The 7,234-nt window shown below is 33.3% G+C and overlaps 1 protein-coding gene across 2 annotated transcripts in view; it reads left to right on the top strand.

Moving 5' to 3' along the window:
- LOC128649926 (uncharacterized) overlaps positions 1-7,234 on the top strand; it is a 433,711-nt gene that overhangs the window by 64,227 nt on the left and 362,250 nt on the right. The window lies entirely within an intron of this gene.

Raw genomic sequence — 7,234 nt, 5'->3', positions numbered from 1 at the left:
ATGGCACAGAGGCCCATTCATTCTTTAAACGGACATTGCACTCAGTTTTTTTTTTAACTATTTAAATATATTAATTTCTTTTTAATGAAAAATGTGAAGTAAAAGTTGTTTAAATCTAATATAGCTTTACCAGTTGTATACTTTCATATTGTTGCTTATTTTATATATCATTTATGAGCCAATGAGCGTTAGCAGGAAATGCCTGTAATCCAGCGAGCATTAGCAGGAAATGCCTATTATATCCAATGATTAGCAGATAGCACCATTCAGAGGATAAGCACTAGGAGTATATTAAGTTATCTGCAAATGTTATTTCAACTCATCATTGGTTCATCATTTAACGTATCTTTCATAAAGACACCAAACAGGTCAAAGAGGTCATTTTTTCCATAGTGAACTTATAGGTACATGAAACCCAAACATTTTATTTCATGATTCTGATCAAATTTTAAACAACTTTACAATTTATTTCTATTAATTAATTTGTTTCATTCTTTTGGTAGCATTTGTTTACATGTATATTTAGGTAGGCTTGGGAGCACCAATGCACATATATGGCTCTTGTATTTGGTTCACCCAATGTATTCAGCTAGCTCCCATAATAAAAAACAAAGAGAATGAAGCAAATTTGATGATTCAAGTGCATTGGAAAATCATTTCAATTTGTGTACTCTATCTGAATCATGAAGAAAACATTTGGGTTGCATGTTCCTTTCATATCTTGTGTTGTTCAGTCTGTAATGTTTAGAATTAAATTCCAAAATAATACGTTTCTGCTAAATTTGGACAGGATATGCCATGTCTAATAGAAATATCACTTCCTTCCTCTGATCTTAATTTTATGCATCAATAGTGGAAATGAATTTACTAGGAAGGGTGTGGAGGTAATGCTAAATTAGATATAGGTATAAATATAAAAAAATGGAGAGTAAAAAGTACAAACCAAACAATCCAAGAAGATAATGATAAACACAAAGTCATCTATTTTAATTTGGTTATTCTTTTAATAATATGCAGTGGAGTCTCCTTTAATAGCGACATGGTAGAGAAAATCATAATGTAGAGTGTTTTGTTTTGGGGGGTTTCTTATATTCCCAATGTTGTACATATTTATTATTTTCTTGTATGTACTCCTTATATATAGTGTAAACATTTAGGTGTGAAAGCACCTATGGAAAGCTCTCACATGCTGGTTTAAAAATATGGAATGTCAGTCCAATAAAATATTTTTTATTACTTTCTCTGTTTATGCACTATGCAGATAGATAGATAGATAGATAGATAGATAGATAGATAGATAGATAGATGATAGATAGATAATCAGGACTTTTTGCAATACTAGAGTATTTTAGTATATACTTTTATACTTTTCAATATGATTTCATGTTAACATTCATATTAAAAGAAAATATACCTGTTTTTATTCAAACTACTTAAGAGGTTTTCTCTTTTTATGTCTTATATTTTTCTTAAGAACACTACTCTCTATTGAAATATGTTTTATTTGATTTTAGCAGTACATTTGTTTCTTTAAATTCTTAGAAAATATCAGCAAAAGATTGTGCTACATGCACGTGTCAACTTATACTATTAATTGCAATAAAATAAATCTTTTGCTAATATAGTAAAAGTTTGCAAAAACCACTTGATTACATTTTAACGTTTATACTAAACAATTCGCTTATCCCTAGTCTTTATGTGCATTTATAGATTAGAAGGTTCACCAGATCACATCATTACATGGATATGCCATAAACGTGATTTAAACAGCTTGGTTGTTCTCTAAGCTATTCAGCTATTGCCTCTGAGTCTGGCCATATTTACATTCAAATCTTTTGATTATGTCCTATTGGCCATTGCTGTCTTTTGTGTTCCAGACATTACTGTCTTTGGCCATTACTTTCTGTTTCCCTGCTGACTACCTGCAGTTCATTACTACTGGGTGATAGTTCACCAGTTGGTGCACTACCCAGAATCACAGCAATATAGTAGTGATATATCACCAATGCTATTTAAAAAGCTTGGTGATTCCCAGAGCTATTCACTTGTAGACTGTGCATCTGGCCTTTCCACTATTAAAAACCTGCCATTGTTGTACTGTGTACCAGCTGACCACTGCTGTGCCTAGTTCTTGGATTTAAATGTCAGATACATTTGCTACTGCCTCAGCTTTGTGCCTGTCCTGTGCCTTCCAGTTGGTACGGATAAAAACTGTAAAGAATTTGAAGATTTTTTGGGATATGCATAAAACTATCCTACAAAACAGCTGAGCTTAAACTTCAGGAAATGGACAAAAACAGATGAGTCAGAGGTCTGAGAAACGCGTTGTTTTCTGTGTTTTATTATCAGAGTTATATGTTTTGAACTCTGTTTTTATATGTGTTTAGTAAATTGTACACCTTCACTATATTTGAGAGTCTGAGCTTGTTTTACCCATTGAGGATACCTGGGATACCGGTACTCATGCTGGGCCAGTGAGCTGGGACACTGCAAACTCCCAGCTTGCTTGGGTGCTGCTCCGTCTGTGAGTATCCATTTTTTATCATCTTACCTTGATTTGTATCTACTGTATCACACTAGGAGACATTCCTGTTTATGTATAAAACAACAACAGCAACATTTTAGTTTTCGTATTCTCTTTATTTGAAAAAGCAGGATTCTAGGTTTACGAGTTGGCCCATCTTTGGAATGTCCATTTTAATTAAATCAATTATATATTAATACAAAATGAATGTTTTAAAATAGTTTAAAATTGTCAGTTTTATCAAAGATTTTGTAGATGAAGAGCAGTTTACGAAAATGTCTCTTGAAACAACTTGCAGAATTAATTTCCAAATACCTATATTACGAGTTATGCTCGCTATAGGGAATTTGACGAACGCAACAAAAGTTGCGTTATTTCACCCTCTATAGCGCTGCCATTACAAGGTTAGAAACAGCCAGGTTGTGCGTGCAATATGGTTGCGTTGAGCTTTATACTGCACAAAACACAAGCGCTGTTTTGACGTGCTCGTGCACACTTTCCCCATAGACATCAATGTAACGCAGCCTTATTGATGTCTATGGGGGGAAAAAAAGTTACATTTAAACCTAACACCCTAACATAAACATCCCTAATCTGCTGCCCCCGACATCGCCGCCACCTAAATAAAGCTATTAACCCCTAATCTTCCGCTCCCAATATTGCCGCCACTATACTAAAGTTATTAACCCCTATTCCCCAGCACCCCAACATCGCCCACACTATAATAAATCTATTAACCCCTATTCCGCCACTCCCCGACATCACACCACTAAATAAAGTTAACCCCTAAACCTCTGGCCTCACACATAACTACCACTAAATAAACCTATTAACCCCTAAACTGCCAGCCCCCCACATCACAACAACCTAAATTAAACTATATTAACCCCTAAGCCTAAACCTAACCCTAACCGTAACCCTAAACCTAATACCCCTTAACTTTAACATAATTAAAATAGAGCTAAATTAAAGTTACAATTAGTAACTAAATATTACCTATTTAAAACTAAAAACATACTTACCTGTGAAATAAAACCTAAGCTAGCTACAATATAACTAATAGCTATATTGTAGCTAGCTTAGGTTTTATTTTTATTTCACAGGTAAGTTTGTATTTATTTTAACTAGGTAGACTAATTAGTAAATAGTTATTAACTACCTAGTTAAAATAAATACAATCTTACCTGTGAAATAAAACCTAAGCTGCCTTATACTAAAACCTAACATTACAAAAAATTAAAAAATTACCATTACAAAAATAACAAACGAAATTATCCAAAACAATTAAAAATTATTCCTACCCTTTAAAAAAAAAAATAAAAAAATAAAAATAAAAACCCTAATCTATAATAAACTACCAAGGGCCTTTAAAAGGGCATTTTGTAGGGCATTGCCCTAAAGATAACAGCTATTTTCCTACAAAATAAAAACAACCCCCGCTAACAGTATACAAAACCCCACCCCCCAAACCCACAAAATAAAAATAATAAAAATAAAATAAAAATAAAGTAAAACCTAATCTACCCATTGCCCTGAAAATGGTATTTGTATGGGCATTGCCCTTAAAAGGGCATTCAGCTATTTTTCCTGCCCTTAAAAGGGCATTCAACTCTTTTAAGAAATGCCCAACCCCTAATCTAAAAATAAAAACCTACCCCAAAACGAAAAAACATTACACAAAATAACAAACTAATTATCCAAAATAATAACAATTATTCATATTCTAATACCCATTTAAAAAAAAAAAACACCCCAAAATAAAAGAAACCTAATCTAGAATAACCTACTAATTGCCCTTTAAAGGGGCTTTTGTAGGGCATTGCCCTAAGTTATACAGCTCTTTACCTGAAAAAAAAAAATAGAAAGACCCACTAACATTACAAACCGCCACCCCCCAACCCACAAAATAAAAAAATATCTAAAAAAAACTAAGCTACCCATTGCCCTAAAAAGGGCATTTAGCTATATTAAGAAAAGCCCAAACCCTAAATTAAAAAAAACAACAACCAAAAAACCTTAAAAAAAGCTTAACACTAACCCCTCTTTAGGTACTCACAGTTGCTGAAGTCCCGCTTGAACGATCTTAATTGTTAGTTTAAACATAGTTTTTTTAATTTGACAGGTAAGTTTTAATTTAAGATAGGGAAATTGTAATTTTAATATAAAGTTAGGAGGGCGTTTAAATTAGTTTATTGTGATGTGGGGGCTTTTGGTTTAGGGGTTAATAGTTTAATTTAGTATATTTCATTGTGGGGGTTAGCGGTTTAGGGGTTAATAGGTTTATTATAGTGGTGTCGGGGAGCGGCGGAATAGGGGTTGATAACTTTAGTATAGTGGAGGCGATGTGGGTGGACCACAGAATAGGGGTTAATAATATTTAACATAATGTTTGCAATGTGGGAGGGCGGCGGTTTAGGGGTTAATAACTTTATTATAGTGGGGATGTTGTCGGGGAGCGGAGGAATAGGGGCTAATACATTTTATTAGTGGCGACGATGTCGGGAGCGGCAGATTAGGGGTTAATAACTTTAATATTGTATTTGCGATGCGGGAGAGCCTCGGTTTAGGGGTTAATAGGTAGTTTATGGGTGTTTAGTGTACTTTGTAACAGTTTAGTTATGAGTTTTATGTAACAGTTTTGTTGCGTAAAACTCATAAGTACAGGTCTCAGATTGCGAAACGGATCTTGTCGGTATAGGCTGGAACGCAAGCTTTTTAGCCTCACCGCAAAACTCGTAATGGCTGCACTATGGTAATCCCATGAAAAAAACTTTATTTTTACGAGTGTGGGACTGACGTTGCGTTAAAGGCTAAAAGGCTTGCAGTACAGCTATACCAACAAAACTTGTAATGGCTGTGGTGCTGTTTTAACGCTGAAATTACTAAAAAAAAATAAAAAAAAATTTCAGCGTTTAAAATACATAAATGTGCTTGTACTCAGAACAAAGTTTTCACTTTCCCAAATGTTGCAGGCTCAAGAACATTTTGCCTCACTTAAAGGGGCATACAATACAAGACATTTTTGTTGTCTTGCTAAAGCATAGCATCAGCCAAGTATAAACTGTTTTAGAACATAACACCTTGTTTGATGCAGTTGCTTTTTAATAGCCAAAGTCTGCCGACCACTTGCCTTATATGGAGGAGCCAATTTGAGCTGCTACTGTTACTGGAATAGCACTGCTAGCCACAGTTTGCTGTTTATCTGCTGACACCAGTTAGAGATGGATATGTGTAGCAGGGTTAGGGAAGGCTTGGAAAGTCTTTAGTACTCAGAATAGCAATATACACTATTTTCAGAGATTACTTATATGCAAATCTCAAGATGTGTTGTGCCCCTACTATTAAAGCTTGATGTATGCATACCAGCTCTGGCTGGGCAAAGTGGGAAAAATTAGAGGTTGATTACAGTAAATCAATCAAAAATAATATATACATATTGCAATTTGCAGAGGATTACATTTTGAGTTTCAATGTCCCTTTAAATGTAGCTTACGGACCTCACATATAGTGCCTTATTATGGCAAGCATGGACACAAAAGTGGCCCCTGTCAATAGCATCACATGACCAAGGAAACCGTATACTCGTGAAACACATTAAAAATAATGATAATCTAAGTGTGGATTGTTCTGCTGCCAATACACTGGTCAAAAATTTTAATTATTTTCACTGCAAATCCCATAGATGAATCTATATGTGATTATAATTTAATGTTGAAATATTTCTCACTATTCAGTAGTAAGTTCAAAAGATTTAATTATTGATATAAACCAGGAGATAGTTCAAAGACAAATTGAGTAAGAACTAGATGGGGAAAAAAAAACAACTACTTTGCACATAGATAAATCAGTCTTTATGTATATGAATTGGCATAGAAAGACCATGAATAAAACAATTTGATTAATTATAATTAAATGAGATATACAGAAAATTTCAGCTCACTGCTTTTTCTCATTGTATAAAAAAAATAATAATGTAAGAGCATAGGGCAAGTATTATTTTTTTATTTAAAAGATCAGAAAATTTCACTAAATGCATCAGATATTTATTTTTAAAGCTGGATTTATTTAAAAAAAAAAGTGTTACAAAAGTCTTGTTAGTAAATTAGCTTTATACAAATAAAGGTTGTATTTATTATGTCTGGGTTTTTTATTCAATTAAAAAAAAAACCATCTAATACAAAAATATGAGTAGCTAAAATCTTGCCTAAAGAACTGCAATAGCAACTACAGAATTGCCGGATAGTTACTATGGTAACCACCAGACCATGTGCTACCTATATTGCTGAACTTGGGCATCATTATAAAATGCAGTTACTGTGTCTGACAATAGATCTAAGTGGTTTGATAGTTTGACAGAATAAAAGAAAAGACCTTAGAAATATACCATGTAAGCTATGAGAAATGCACTTTTTATGCTATTAAAATATGGTTGTAACTTAAATTTTGGTTTGTATTGTCACAAAACTCCTTGCATGGCAGCTGTCTCAAATTGTATTAAATTAATCTATGGAGGGTCAAGTGAAATATATATTCTGTGGGAGAGCATAGCTGTCTAAAAAACATGGAATAGTATATGTTTCTAAAGTTGCATTGATATGACCTATACAAAGGTTACTGCTATTCAAGATTTAACACAGGAATAGAAAGGAGAAAAAAAATAAAAATGGTTGTTTGCTTATATAAATTCAAAAAGTAAGACAATAAAGCATT

The sequence above is a fragment of the Bombina bombina genome, chromosome 2, assembly GCF_027579735.1.
Source record: "Bombina bombina isolate aBomBom1 chromosome 2, aBomBom1.pri, whole genome shotgun sequence".
Classification (NCBI taxonomy): Eukaryota; Metazoa; Chordata; class Amphibia; order Anura; family Bombinatoridae; genus Bombina; species Bombina bombina.
This window is presented reverse-complemented; position numbering and strand designations above follow the sequence as displayed.